The sequence below is a fragment of the Podarcis raffonei genome, chromosome 1 (assembly GCF_027172205.1).
Source record: "Podarcis raffonei isolate rPodRaf1 chromosome 1, rPodRaf1.pri, whole genome shotgun sequence".
Lineage (NCBI taxonomy): Eukaryota > Metazoa > Chordata > Lepidosauria > Squamata > Lacertidae > Podarcis > Podarcis raffonei.
This window is the reverse complement of record NC_070602.1, coordinates 57,660,285-57,676,419: the sequence shown is the minus strand read 5'-3', so window position 1 is coordinate 57,676,419 and position 16,135 is coordinate 57,660,285. Positions and strand designations below refer to the sequence as shown.

The window sequence follows — 16,135 nt, the reverse complement described above, 5'->3', positions numbered from 1 at the left end:
AGTGGAGGACAGAGGTGCCTGGCGTTCTCTGGTCCATGGGGTCACGAAGAGTCGGACACGACTAAACAACTAAACAACAACAACAAGGTTTTTCACCTGAACTAGGTCCTCACCAAGATTATCCCAGCTCTTATCCATTTCCAGTACTCCCATACTACTTCATCCAAATCAGTGTAAGCATTAAGGCTTCATGGTCCAGCCCCATCCTTTCTCAATCCATGGGTTTATGCCCCCACCCCAAAAAAGACAGTAAATCATACAATGAGGCAATGTGCCCTTTTCTTTCCCTGTAAGCAAGGTGGGGTGGGGTATTGGGTTGTTTTTATTTTGATTACATATTTTGTAGTTTTATATTTTGATTTTGTTCTGTGAACCACCCTGAGACCTCTGGGTATAAGGCAGTTAAACAAACAAACAAGCAAACAAACAAACAACCAGGGGTGGCTAACTGGTGACCCCTGGGTCAGATCCAGCCTCCCAGTATTAAATACTTAAGCAGTATTTCATCCTCATAAGGGTCCTGGGCATAGGATGTGGGAGGAGAAGGGAAGGCAGGTGGGAATATTTAACACTTGATGGTTCCAGTAGCATCTCCCACAAAGTAAAAGCAAACCTCATCAGATTGATCTGATGGGCAGGGTAAAGAGGCAATATAGGTGAATAGTGAGAGAGTGTGTGTGGAAAAAGTGAGTCTGCTGCTTGTTATGTATGAGAGTGTGTCTATCAGCTGTGTGTGTGATGGTGTGTGTGTGTCTTCCTTTCTGTGACTTTGAAAAAGAGCTACCCCCTCATCCACTTTGGCCACACCCACTTTGAATATAGTCACACAGACTGCTAGCATTCAGCCTTCAGACAGAGGGTTAGTCAATAGGGAATGTGGCCCTCGAGCAAAAAAAGGGTTAGGCACAGATTAAGAAGTGTTTGGTACACCCTCCTGAGAGAAGCACAGTGGTACCTTGGGAAGGGAAGATACACAAAGAAAATTAATTTACTACTGTCGTGTGTGTGTGTGTGTGTGTGTGTGTGTGTGTGTGACCCCATCACTTTAACTCCTTCCTCAGGCATGGTCTACACTTGCAGAAGCATTAAGTGGTAGAAACAAGGAATGGAGTGCAGCACTTCAAGCTGCCATTAGGAGACCCCATACTTTGAATGCTTCCTTGTGTGGAAAAAAGGTCTTACCAAGTAAAAAGCTAGAGCACCTGAGAAAAATGTTATAGCAGCCCAGCTCACAGTGCTAGACGTATACCTGGAAGGAATTTATGCATTCAGAAATAGCATCTCCCACCCGCAGTCTGAATTAGCACCGCCCATTTTATCACTCTACTTTGCTGCATGCGTACTAGAGCCAGACCCTCAGTTTAAAGTCCAGTGCAAACGCATATATGGATAGACTTCAGAGAGCTGAACTGAGTATGAAACTAGAAGTGAGTAGCCTGCAATATCCTCTTGAGAAGCCTTTGGGGAGGGGGAATGCATCAGGATTTGAACTCAGTGGATTCCTTTCCTATCAGGCAAACTGGTTAATACATATTCCTTTTGTATGGTGCAAGAGATGACCATATAATCCGTTTTCTTAGAAACTGTCATGCAGCAAACAGTCCAGTTTTGTTTCAGTTATGAGCAAGCTCTCCATAGAAAACTGGTGCTATGAAAGCTGAGTGCAGTGATGTTGCAGCCACTGAAGCATACTTTACAGCCTAAATCTCAATTCAGCTCTTTAAAATGGGGACTTAGCTACTGGTTAGAAAGAATGATAGCAGCATTAATGCATGCAATTAATGGGAGTACTGTGACCTGAAAATATCAGGAAGTTTTACTGCTCACAGTATTGCCTCTGGCTAGGCAGCGAAGCGGAAGCAGCATTTGAAGGGCTGTGTGGAATTACAACTTTCTCTTGCCCTGTTTATACTAGGCAAAGTTGAAAAATGGAGGGGAAGCCCCCATAAACACACGTTTCAGCTTCAGGTACCAAAACTCCATGCTCCAAAACTGCCTTACTATGTCAAGATTGTGGAAACCCCAAATTTCTTCACAAACACCAAACTTTTCCTCGAGCACTTGATATGATGAGGCAACAGAACCTGCATTAGCAGTACGATGCGATGCGTGGATAAGGCATATTAATTACCTCCATTTCTCTTAGTGAAGGCCTGGGTCCTAAATGTGAAATTAAGAGTCTACCTCTTAAAGTAGAGGTAGACTCTACTTTACAATGTTACAATTGTAGATTGTTATAATGACAATTTGGGGAGCAAGAAGTGCTATACTTTTTCCTGGCAAGGCACTTGCACCTGTTGACTTTCTGTTAAAGGTTAAAAAAGAACAGCAGCAGCATAAAAGGCAGAAATTCCCCATCATTGATGGGAGGAGTAAACCAGTTCTTTCCTTATCCAACATAAACTATATACAGTGCAGCTAAAAACAAGTACCAGAACTCTCCAAGAGGAGCTGCCTGTTGTCAAGGTTTTCCAGCGTACACAACGGAATACTCCCCATTTGTACTTCTACCTGAGCTACTTGCCATGGGTCTTATTTCAGAGTACACTGGATTCTTTGTTACCAAAGCATAAGCAATTGATAAAGGGCAACTTAAAAGACAAGCGGGAACAAACAGGGAATTTATTTTCCCCCACCCACCTTTCCTTTTTATTTCTCAGCCTTTCCTAACAGAGGAGGAAACTTGTGTCCATGGATTGATAGATCTTATTCTTTGCACACATAGTTCAGGCATACAAAGGCTGGGTCAGTCTCTTTTGTGGGGACCCCAAACACAGTCCTGCTTTGCCCCTGAATTCTTCTCTGCAGGAGAGGACAAAGATGTGCATATCCGAGGCAACACCCAAAGAAGACCAGGCTGTGAGGAGAATGTGTGTTCAGGAAGAAGGCAGAAAGACTTGAATCACCTTCCATGGACAATGTAAAGTCCTGACCTTGCCGCACACCATTTGCACAGGGCATGAATGGGCTTCCCCTTGGCGAGAATGAACCCCGACGGCTAAAATGCTAAACGCGATAACTTGCACCGTGAAATCGATGGCATTTTACTTGCACAAAGTGTATCTGTTCTGCTGCACCCTCCCAGGCATGCATCTCTCAGGAATAACTAATTTCAAATACGCTCCCTGGTAACACAGAGGTGCCTCTTTCCTAGTTGTTAAAAGTTATTTTTCTCCCCTTTATTTTGTTCCTTCATTCGCACAGCCGAGAGGCACTGGAAGGGGCGCAGAAGGGGAGGAAGGGGTTAACTCCGGCTCCTCGACATATTCCCGGGGAAACCAGCCTCCCCGGCTCCAATGGGGGACTTGCTCCCAAGTAAGCGCGCAGAGAGAATGGTTCCTTCAAAGTTGAGAGGGAACCAGGCAAACAAATTAACCTTGTGAGCGCTGAGGCCGCCTCACGTCTCCCTCAAAAGACCCCAACAGGCGGCAACCAGCAGCACAAGCCCCCCCCCCAACAGCCCTTGTTTACTTATCCCTCAGTGGGGCAGAGGGGCAGCGAAGCTTCTCCTTACCTGCGCCCGCGGCAGAGTGAGGCGGCGCGGGGCTTGGCGAGCTTTTCCGCCGGAGACGGCGTCGGTCTCGCGCTCTCGTCGGCGCGCCTCCCTGGTTCCCCCGCTACTACCCCAGCCTCAGTTCCAAAGGGTCGGCGCGGCTGCTGCTGCTGCTGCTGCTGCTCCTCCCTCCGCCGCCACTTTTGTAATCCGTCATGTTTGTTTTGCCGCGGAATCAGCAAGGCGACGGGAAAGTTGGGCTGGGGATGTGGAAAGGTCCGGTGCGCAAAGGCGCCTGGCAACTTGCTTGGGAAAAGGGGAAGGGAATGGAGAGAAGGAGAGGGAGAGAGAGAGAGAGCTCCCCAGCTAGCTGGGCGCTGCGCTCCCGTGCACACGCTGCAAATGGATGCGATGTGACAATAGGCGACCGGTGCCCGGCTTCTTCCCCTGCCCGCCCCCCCTGAGGGGAGAAGAGCTCTGTTCACGCCTCACTTCCAGCGGCCCACCCCAGATCCAGGAAGGCGCGCGCAGAAGGGCACTGCAGCCGAGGCTCGGCGAGAGGCAACGTTTCCTGAGGGCGCAGATGACAAGAGAAGAGCCAACCTTGCTCTTGATTTCATACGCATACGCAGCTCGGATTGGGGGGCGGGGGGGGGGAGAAATCTCCACAGAAAGTGCCGTTGTGAGCAAGAGCAAGGAAGGAGCAGCAGCAGCTCTCTCCCACAACAAGTCACCTCGGAACAAAGCGTGGAAGAGCCGGTCGAGTGGGACCGACCTCTCCTGTTTGTCATTGACACAGTCCTTGCGCGCACCTCGAAGAAGGCCATTCTTCAGCATGCAGGTTATAGGGAGGAGCTAAGGGTGTCTTCCCAAAAGACTTTTCTTTTCACACACACACACACACACACACACACACACACACACACTTTTCATTGCATTTCTTGCACTTGTCCTACATTTGCATACAAAATGAAGGTCGCCTTGACCAAAAGATGCACATTCCATTCTTCAAGGGTCACTTCAGCTTTCAGTAAAACATTCACACTTGCCAGATTTTATATATATCACACACACACACAGTGCATTTTTTTCTGGGGGGGACGAGGCTGGATGCATACCCCTAAACATTGTGTGAATCTTAAGTTTGGCCTCACTGAGGGGCAATATTTCAATATGAGTAGGAAAATGAAAGTACCCCTAAACATTTTTTTAAAAAGAAAAAAAGCACTATATATTTGCCTGTGTGACACTCAGGTGTTTGTTTGTGCTTTTGAAGTGCCTTAAGGTATATGGGAAAACCTGAACTGGTGCCTGGAATGCATTTGGGAAAATCTAAAATGGCTGAGCTTTCAGCTTAAAATTAGGTGTCAAGCTATGGACCACAGTAGTATTAAAGAATGTCCCATGTCCACCTACAGGCTGGGAAAGACCTCTTCCTGGAACCCTGAAGAACTGCTGTCAGTTAGAAAAGACTACATAGGAAACAATTTCCTACATGTAGAAAACTATCATAGTTTTCTACATGTAGGCAGTCGCTACCTTCGTCTCACTGGGGATAGGACACTCTTAACATTGAAAAATTGTAATATCCCGCAAATCCATAGCTAAGAAGGGGCAGGGAAATTCATACAATTTGCCCTGTCATCCCTGCCAATCTGTTCCAGGGCTACAAGCTCTGAGCTTTGATATCTAGGTGAATTGTACAAGCTTTTGAGCTCCCAGAGCCATTGGACAGCAGTTCTTGGGAACTGAATGCAGAACTTAGGGTGACCATGTGTCCTACTTTGTAGGCGATAGTCCTTTATTTGAGGAACTGTCTGTTCAAGTCTAGCTTGAAGACATCATATGAAGAAGAGAGAGCAGGAATCTTGAGTTGCCATCAGCAGTGGGCACCTGGGGAGTCAACTGATCACAGTCTTCACCACTGTGATGAAGTGCATTCCCCCCCCCATTTAAATTACAATAGTTATTTAGTGTAATTTAAATAGAGTTATATGCAAATGTTATGCCAATCTCTGCCCTCGTCTCCTTTTGGGGGGATGTGTGTGTGTGTGTTATTATTTATTTATTTTAAGTACGTTTGTACTGCCTTTCTGAGCAAAGTCATTCCAAAGTTATGGGGTGGCCAACTAATTCTAGTTCTGTCCCCACCTTCCTGTCTGCTAAGAGAGTGAAAAGGAGGAAGCTGATTAGTTGGAAGTTAAGGCAGGCTGGTGACACTGGCTGAGGGCAGGCTGGGGTTGGTGGGGCAGTGCCCCATTTGCCCTAATGTGCCCGCCTCCGCTGTGAAAGTGGCTTTTAAAAAACAATAAAACTACATGTATATAGCAAAATCAATATTAATAAAACCAGGAAGTGTTTAAAATGTCAGCATTACTAAAAAACACAAGAATTTAAACAGATTCAGTCAGAAATTCATTAACATAATAATACACCAGTCTCCATCCAGCAAGTATAGCCGCCTGGCCTGCTACGGCTCTACTGGGAACTCTAATGCGGGGAACTATATGGGGATATTCCCCCTTGAGTAAATCCTGGCATTGCCTCACATTGCCCTGCAATATATATATATATATATATATATATATATATATATATATATATGCCAGAGTGGGAAAACCGTAAATAAATTATAATCTTACCTTGCATGTTCATTTAACTACCACCCGAGGTGGCAATTGCCCTCCTCATTAATGCCATTAGACAACAGTTAATTTGACCACTTAGGACTTTGGGAATTAAATGTCCAGGGGTCCAACAGTTTGTGATTCTAGATTTTTAAAGGTACAGTGAAGTATGTGATAATGGCTTTAATTGTATGGCACACCACACTGTGCTGCTAGTTCTACAAGACTAACCTAGGATCTCTTATCCTCTTAAACCTTTTAGCCATTCCCCCTTTTTGCCTAGAACTCCCTTTTAGAACATCTGCATTAGTCGTCCAGAAATTGCTGGGCTCCCCCACCCCATGGCAAATGAAAAAATACAATAACTTTGCAAAGAGTCATAGTCATGTCTCCTGCTGTGCAGGAGGAACTGAAGTCCTGACATTCACAAGGCTTCACTGTAGAGTTAGCTTACACTACAATGGTAAGTGTAGACAGCATCTTAAAAAGCAGAGACATCGCCTTGCCAACAAAGGTCCGTATAGTTAAAGCCATGGTTTTCCCAGTAGTGATGTATGGAAGTGAGAGCTGGACCATAAAGAAGGCTGATCGCCGAAGAATTGATGCTTTTGAATTATGGTGCTGGAGGAGACTCTCGAGAGTCCCATGGACTGCAAGAAGATCAAACCTATCCATTCTTAAGGAAATCAGCCCTGAGTGCTCACTGGAAGGACAGATCCTGAAGCTGAGGCTCCAATACTTTGGCCACCTCGTGAGAAGAGAAGACTCCCCGGAAAAGACCCTGATGTTGGGAAAGATTGAGGGCACAAGGAGAAGGGGGTGACAGAGGACGAGATGGTTGGACAGTGCTCTCAAAGCTACCAGCATGAGTTTGACCAAACTGCGGGAGACAGTGGAAGACAGGAGTGCCTGGCGTGCTCTGGTCCATGGGGTCACGAAGAGTTGGACACAACTAAACGACTAAACAACAACAACACAACACAATGGTAAGCCATTTCTACTTAGAAGTAAGTCCTTGTGCCTAATGGGGCATACTCCCAGGTAAATGTGTACAGGATTGCAGCCTAGGCTTTCTTGTGCAGAAGAGGCAGAAGGGGACATGGTGATGTGGTCAGTATCTATCCCCTGTGTGAGACACATGTGAGACATATGCATCTAAGCCAGGGGTGGGGACCCACAGGTCTAATAGTGGGTGTCAGCTGATTGGTGGTGCCTGCAAAGCACTGTGCACAGGACTCTGCAAGTCTTGCTAAAAGGGGCTCCTCAGGTCTTGGTAAGCCACTTGCAAAGTGTTGCACAAGATTGTCCAGTCCTAACTGCTGATGGTCAGCTTCTAGGTTCCTGCTTTCCTGTCTTATGTTTCTTTAGCTTCAATCTGGACTTGGACTAGACAGTGTTTCAAAGAGAGGTCCGTTCAACATGTGACCACACTATGGCCCTTCCTGTCTTTTCCTTCAATTTCCTCCCCAGAATCTATGTCTTCACCTCCAACAGCAATGAAGTTTGCATGTAACTCACTGTCAAAACTGGTAGAAAAAAGGAAGGGGGTGGTTAGGCAAGACTGCCTTAAAAGAACTGGAATGGCATCTCATCCCATTCCACTTTGATCACTGGTGTAACTGCATTCCTTTCTCCTTATACATTTCTCCTTGCATTTCTCCTTCCTAAGTTCTCTCCACTTTCAAATTTCAAACTATGAGCTCCTTGAGACAGAGGTCTGCTTTTGTTTTATTTTACTGATGCAAAAAGGCAAAACACAATACATATAAATCACATTGTACACTGATGGCAATGTGAATAATAATAATAATAATAATAATAATAATAATAATAATAATAATATAAAAACATGGTTACCACAAAAGTACAGACAGAGGCATTAAATGCATTTGTAGGTGTAAAAACCATTTTCACATTTGCTAGTTACAAGCCATGAAGCTATTTTATAGCATTTCTGTTCCCGCTGTTGGTTGTCCCTTTCTGTTGCCTGTTGTAAGCAAAAAAAAAGAGGCAGTTTTGAAATTTTATCCAGAAATCACTAGCAGAAAATGAAAGAGTAGAACCCATCTTTTAATGGAAGGTTTTCATTCCATCAAACATGGTTAACCTAGGTCTTTAATTTTTAAAGCATATGAACATTTCTTCTTCTTCTTCTTCTTCCAGTTGACGAGAGGAAACTGACTAGCTAAATCCTGTTTCGTAACTCTAGGGATATCACTGAAAATAGGACAGCATGGTTCATGAAGAGGGATTCCTTGTATTCCATTTTCAATAAATGCATTGAAAGCTGTGACCAAACGAAAAATGAAAACATTAAGTTCTTATTCTGTTAGAACCTGAAGCATTGTCATAATAATGCAGAAGATTTAGGAGGCATGTAAAGGTAATCATTTAGACAGAAAAAAAATAGATGGAAAGAATAAGGCTTTGAGTGATGTGCCAAATATAAGCTATATTTTCTGCAATGTGAACTTGGGGGCAATTACACTAGTTTACCTCAGTTAAAGATCTCAGCTATTTCTGAGTATCACTTCATAGTTAAAGTACTTCAGCCTCCTGTTTCTGTGTGAGTGTGATGCTAATAAATATTGACTATTTCCCCAATCTGTATTGAAAAGGTACCACATACACTCACATGCACACACACTGTTTTGTGCAATTAAAATTTGAATTCAGTTTAAAAAAGAGACCAATATTAGGATGCTACATTTGCCTTTCTTTTTTAGTAGTATTTGTATTGATCAATGTCTCATGATGTAATGATGATAGATTATGACACAGCATTGACAGGCGCAATCATTTTCACGGCTCATTTTAGCTGAGTGTAATAATGCTTGACTGTTTCTGTTACCATCAGACAATTAATATATGTTCCAAACTTTCCAGATGATAAGTGAGAGCACTGCTTTATTTATTAATACATTTCTATACTGCCCTTTAGTATCCAGAGCGGCTAACCATAAGCATAACAATTTGAACTGCTCAGAATCTCATCTGAACATACATAGAGAGGAGTAGGGATTCAGGCTCACAATCACTAGCCCTATCCAAACTTAGGAACATTCGGTGCATGTCTGAAAGAGCTTAATCATTTCAAAAGCACCCAAAGTGTATACATATGGGCTCAGGAACTCTACCTATTCAAAGTTTCCCCAAATGCACATACAGTTTACATGCACATAGGTGCCTTCACACATCGGTGTGAATGCAGATAGGAATGGAGCAGAGTTATTAGACCTAATTCCTCTCCCCACCCCTTTCCCAAGTCTGATAAACACTGTTAAGATCTTGCCCAGGTTGAGTGCATCCCAGGGCCAGCACCAGGAGGCAGTACTATCAGACACCTGCTGAAGCCTGCAGCCCAGCAGAGGGACTGCTGATAACATCAGGAGCTTCTTGGCCCTGCTCCTGTAGCTGCATGTTCACCTTGACCTCTGAGAGAGTGCAAGCAGTGGCAAGTAGAGATGGGTAAGTTCCTCAAAGCTTTCCTTGCCCAACGGCTCCATAAAACTTGAAGCTGGAACTGAAGCATCCAATGAGTTGTTTTGAGATTACTGAAATGCATTGTGAAGAAGAAAAATGTTATAATTGTCTTTGGGTTCGGGTTTTCTTTACCTTGTGAGCGATGCACTTATTTTTAAGGTTTGTTTGTTTGTATTGCCAATATGGTTTTCTAAGATTTATCATTCAATGAAATTGTGATGTCAGTGAGGTACACTGTTTTCTCTCTCTTTTAAACTACCTCAGTACCAAGCCTGTTTCATTTTATTGTCAACTTCTCTCTCTCTCATGTCTATATAATTATACGCACCTTATTTTCTCCTGTCACATAAAATACATGTTGTATGAAACTTAATTTTATTGGTATCAAAATAGACATCCTGTTGAATAGCTATTGAAATCTCATTTTTATTTTCCAGATAATCTGTGTCTATCTAATGTAGTGTATAGCACTGCAACACAGAACCAGAGAATTGAAGCGTCGGGAGGAACAAAGAGGAAAGGACTACCTCCTAGCCCAACCCCCTGCCATGCAGCGATATTTTCCCCAATGTGGGGCTTGAACCCACAACCCTGAGATTAAGAGCCTCATGCTCTACCAGCTCTACCAACTGAGCTATCCCAGCTGTGATAATGTACTTGTATATCAAGAGCTGGAAAGGAACTTGGAAGTCATTTGGTCCAACCGCCTGCTCAGTGCAGGATCTACAATGCAGGATGCAATTACAGTATCTTTGTCAGGTGGCTACCCAGTCTCTGCCTTTGAAGGACAGCCCATCACCTCCCAAGGCAGCCTGTTTAACAGCTAAAAAGCAATTTACCTTTTAGAAGCTTCGCCTGACATTCAATTGCAATCTGCTTCCCCCACAGGGAGTGTGGGGGACTCCCTGGTCCTGAATGGGGTAACTGTGCCCCTGAAGGACCAGGTGTGCAGCCTGGGAGTCATTCTGGATTCATGGAGGCACAGGTCAATTCTGTATCCAGGGCAGCTGTCTACCAACTCCACCTGGTACACAGGCTGAGACCCTACCTGCCCGCGGACTATCTCGCCAGAGTGGTGCATGCTCTAGTTATCTCCCGCTTGGACTACTGCAATGCGCTCTACGTGGGGCTATCTTTGAAGGTGACCCGGAAACTACAACTAATCCAGAATGCGGCAGCTAGACTGGTGACTGGGGGCGGCCGCCGAGACCACATAACACCGGTCTTGAAAGACCTACATTGGCTCCCAGTACGTTTCCGAGCACAATTCAAAGTGTTGGTGTTGACCTTTAAAGCCCAAACGGCCTCGGCCCAGTATACCTGAAGGAGCGTCTCCACCTACATCGTTCTGCCCGGACGCTGAGGTCCAGCACCGAGGGCCTTCTGGCTGTTCCCTCATTCCAAGAAGCAAAGCTACAGGGAACCAGGCAGAGGGCCTTCTCGGTAGTGGCGCCTGCCCTGTGGAACGCCCTCCCATCAGATGTAAAAGTGATAAACAACTACCTGACATTCAGAAGACATCTTAAGGCAGCCCTGTTCAGGGAAGTTTTTAATGTGTGGCATTTTAGTGTATTTTTGGTCTCTGTGGAAGCCGCCCAGAGTGGCTGGGGAAACCCAGCCAGATGGGCGGGGTATAAGTAATAAATTATTATTATTATTATTATTATTATTATTATTATTATTATTATTATAGTTTCCACCCGTTGGTTCAAGTCTTGCCCTCTGGAGCAAAAGAGAACAAGTCTGCTCCATCATAGTTCATCATATATTCAAAGACAGTTGTCATGTCTCCCCTCAAGACACTGACCTGACAGTCTGAAAACCATCCATATTTATTTATTTATTACATTTATGCCCTACCTTTCCTTCAAGGAACTCAAAACTGTGAGGTAGGTTAGGCTGAGTAGTGCAACTAACCCACGGTCACCCAGTCAGCTTCATAGCCGAGTGGTCTCCCAGACCCTAGTCCAACACACTAACCACTAAACAACCCTGGTTCCCTTTCTAAATAGCAACTAGACGGCTATTGTAACTTGTAAATAATATTTTGCATGTGTTTGATCTTTTGTGCTTTATTCCATTGATTAAATCTGGAAGAACTTATAGGCAATACTTCTCATATGACTTTCCCACAATAGAGATTAAGATAGCAGTCTCATGCTACTCTTCAGCTTCCATAGGCAGTTGACAATCACTCTCTCAACCCCCTTGTGATCTGTTATTTCATTACATATTTCCAGCACTGTACACAATATGCTAGCATAGTGTCCATTACAATGGCACCTGGATGCCCATGTGCACTTTTCTTACTCCAAAGTCAAAACCCTTCGGATTGTATCATACATTACTAGCAGTGGTGCCAGAACTGCTTCCCAATGAGTTCTTTCCATGTATCTGTGATAATGCTTGGGCTTAAAAGGGCCAGTTTGTTGCATTCCTCCTCCTCCTCCTCCTCCTCCTCCTCCTCCTCCTCCTCTTCTTCTTCTTCTTCTTCTTCTTCTTCCCCATTTATTTATCCAGGGACTCAAGGCAGCTTACATATTAAAATAAATACAGCTAAAAACATTGGGGCAAACATTAAAAAACTACACACACACACAGAGAGAGAGACAATCTGTTAAAAACTATCCAAATAATTACAATAAAAAGAGCACAGCCCTTCAAAAACAGTCAGTTCCTGTTGGAACAAGGTAGTATTCAACTGCCAGTGGAAGGAACAAGGAGGGAGGCAATCTAGGTTCTTTGGGAAGGGCCTCTCCTGTGTCCTTACCAAGTGAGAGAAGAGCCTCAAAGCCTGGGCAGGTTCATACGAGGGAATATCGTCTTTCAGATGTAATAACCAGCACTTTGAATTGTGCCCAGAAACAGACCAGTAGCCAATGGAGCTGCTGGGAGAATCCTTCCTACTTCATTGTTGCTGGCTGAAAAGCTAGGCGAGTTCAAAGGTAAAAAGAATCCCACCAATGGCATTGTCCACAGGGTTTCTGGTCAGAAAGCAATCACGCCATGGCTGACAGCCAGCCATTGAACTATTTCAGAAATACATGTCATGTATGGGATAATGCAGTTGGTAGAGCATGAGACTCTTAATCTGAGGCTTGTGGGTTTGAGACCCATGTGGGCAAAAAGATACCCGCATTGCAGGGGGTGGGACTAGGTGATCGTTGGGGTCCCTTCCAATTCTACAATTCTGTGATTGTGTGTGCGTGTGTGCATGTGTGTGTGAAGTAAAAGCAATGCATAAGTGATTGTGGCAATCAGTCATAAACTTAAATGAGTACTAAGTGCTGTTTCAGTCAGCTTATGCCTGGTGGCATAAGTTGAGGAGCATGACCACATGATCATAGTGATGCCCCTGTAGTTTTATTTCAGCCCCACCAGAGAAAACCCAAGCTTTGAGGATCTTATCAGAAGGGCAAATTACAACAGGTGCAGAGCAAAGCAGGGCCTTCTCTGCAGTGACCCAATATTTTGAAATATACTCCTTGACAAACTATGGAAGTGAACTTCTGTGTTGAGCTTTAGCCTTTTTCTTTTTTAAAAAAACAGCAAGTTTTAATTGGGATTTGAAGGCTGCCTGCTTTTTATTGCTGCTTTGATATAATATCATGTACATTGATTAATTTAGTTTGGTTTTGAACATCTGAGTGTAAGAAGTCACCTTAGATGTTTTTGAAGGGAAGGGGAGAAATTTATAAAATTAAAAAATTAAAAATAGCTTACTGTGTGATTAGGCTTCCACATTGTTCCAGTAGCAACTATATTGCCCAGATAATGGTTGCTGCTGAATCAGGTCACAGTCATCAAAGGGATACAGACTTGTTAAAGTTAATGGACTGGATAATGTTTGGTATAATAATTAAAGGGTTATTAGGAGCTTTCATAGCAAAGCTTTTTTATGCTTTCAAAATTACCCCCTTGAAATTAAAAAGCTGTAACTATATGACTATGCACATGTATTCTTTTAAGGACACAGCCAATCCGGTGCAGACTTCTCCTAACTCAGGTTGCATTCACATTACAGTGGTACCTCGGGTTAAGTACTTAATTCGTTCCGGAGGTCCGTACTTAACCTGAAACTGTTCTTAACCTGAAGCACCACTTTAGCTAATGGGGTCTCCTGCTGCCGCCACGCCGCCGGAGCACAATTTCTGTTCTCAACCTGAAGCAAAGTTCTTAACCTGAAGCACTATTTCTGGGTTAGCGGAGTATGTAACCTGAAGTGTATGTAACCTGAGGTACCACTGTACTACTCATTCTGCATCCAGTGTGCTTCCACTGCTAATTTCTGAAGCCTCACTCACACAATGTTAGCCACAACACATATTGATCCTGTAATTTCTTGACAAATACTGCTGTTAGATGTGCCCCCCCCAACCACCTTCAATCCAATTAGGAAACTGGATGTGGAGTAAGCAATAAAATGAGCATACCCTAACTGCCATCACTCAGACACAGATGAACATGCAAGTTCAGATGACAGCTTAATGAATGAGAGTTCCAGGAAGGATGCAGGAACAGGGAAACCAATAAAGTCATGTGTGTTAGATGAAGACACCCCTGCCGCTTCTCTGATGTGAACAACTCTGCATAAATTTGTGTTGAAATGAAGCTGGGAGAGATGATCTTGTTGTGTTTCAAGCCACAAACAGGATATGATGTTTTTTTTGCTGTTGTGGTTGTACAGAAGAAACTTCTTGCCAGACATCAGAACTGTTTGTTGTCCCTTTAGCAGTGCTGGCTATCTCACGCCCACCTCTCAAACCAAAAGAAAACAAATGAAGTTAGTTTGGAGTATCTGCTGTACAAAAATAACCACATAATTCAGAGACAAAACATTTCAGCTGAAGCCCTGGAATGACTACACAGGCAATATGCCAATTAAGCGAGAAATGTTCTGATGCTTGACTGTTACTAGTATTTATCATGCCACCAGAAGTCTCTCTTTCTAACTTCTCAGTGGTTGCACAGAGTTTATAGCCACTTTTCATCTTACTGTTTTGTGTTCCACTCCACATTGTTATGGAAACTTTGGGACCAGCTGTGAGAGCTGCTTGCTTGCCGACATTCAGAAGTCACTGGTTGAAACTCACTTCATAAGAGCTAATGGTCAGAGGACGTTTATCCTGAATGGGCAATCTACCTGCAGACTGTAAGATGGAGACTGAGACCAGAGATAGAGGAGAATTTGAAAGTTTTGAACACAAAGAAGAAATATCTGAGAGTTAGCTACAAACTGAGGTGCAGCCTTGCAGGCTGCAACAACAGCTTGCTGAGAATTCAACACAGTGTCAGCAGGCATGCTACTTGTTCTACAATACTTTGATTATATATTTGCAAATAAAATAAATAATATGTCATGGTTGGATTTACCGGTAAATTTTGCTCCTGCCTATGAGAATATCTCCAGAACAGAATTATACTCAGTGGGTGCCCTGCTGACAAAGCTGGGAAGCCAATTTTTGCCAATTCTAGATGGCTTATGGAAATATTTTCATTACTATATGTTATGTGTTGAAGTCAACAATGGGCCAGCGTAAATAACTGCTCAAAATGTTCCTAAGATCTCAAATTTCCATGTCCAGGTTCTGATAGCTGGTTCAACCATTATTATTATTATTATTATTATTATTATTATTATTATTATTATTCATTGGCACTGTGCCAGTTAAAAAAAGGTTTGCAGACAATATAGTCAGCTCCATGTAAGAATTAATAAAAAACCTTTGCTTCTGTTCCTAATTTGAATGTGTTGCCGCATCTAGCAAAATAAGGCAAATGTCTCAGGTGGCGGATCTGAGGTATCACTGAAGGAAAAACATGTTGTTGGGTATTAAATTTAGGATTGCCATTCAGATTTGCAGCCTCACATCAAAGGTGCCATAATGATTTTGATAGCTCTGTCAGAAATTCTGATAGTTGTAACCTGTGGGAATGAGTGTGTTGTCTTATATCGCCACTCTGTTTCCCAAAGATTTGTTCACTTAATTAGCAACTTGCACCAGTCATTTATTCCAATCTGTGAGTTTCTTGAATTTTATTTGGCAGTCATTTCATGACAATATCCCTGAAACGCTAAAAAGTTCCTTTTTACTTTTCCCCCTGTTCTGCTAATTAACTCTCCTACATATATAAATTAAGGTAAAGCGTTCCTTGATAAATCTGTATTTTGGGGGTACTGAAAAGGTATTGTCTTTCCTCATACTCTGAAATGAAAACACAAATAAAAACATAGACATCTTGTGAACAGGTTTGCAAACAGCTTGTCACACACAAATTATAATCAATGTGACATGAACATTCTACTTTGGTTTATTATTGAGCTGTAATTCTACCAAAGGGAGTTCTCTCATGCGAACGATAAAACCCAAATCGGCTGTTCACTTTCTATAATTTACCCGTGAGGTTTCTATACAGTTTTCCTTTTAAGGAGAATGGGGGGTGGGAATTGAATAAACTGCCTCTGACTTCATTTAATGCGATTCTTTTTAGAAATAAATATATTTCTAAGTTAGGTGTAGATTTGTTCAGT

General features: G+C 43.2%; 1 protein-coding gene across 6 annotated transcripts in view; it reads right to left on the bottom strand.

The window, feature by feature from the left end:
• The window catches only part of SHANK2 (SH3 and multiple ankyrin repeat domains 2), a 343,276-nt gene extending 339,562 nt beyond the window's left edge, over nucleotides 1-3,714 (bottom strand). For all 6 annotated transcript variants that reach the window (XM_053388521.1, XM_053388455.1, XM_053388493.1 and 3 more), the window contains exon 1: nucleotides 3,515-3,714. The gene's annotated coding sequence lies outside the window, so the exon portion shown is untranslated. The remainder of the gene's footprint in view (nucleotides 1-3,514) is intronic.
• Between the last annotated feature and the right edge of the window lie 12,421 nt (nucleotides 3,715-16,135).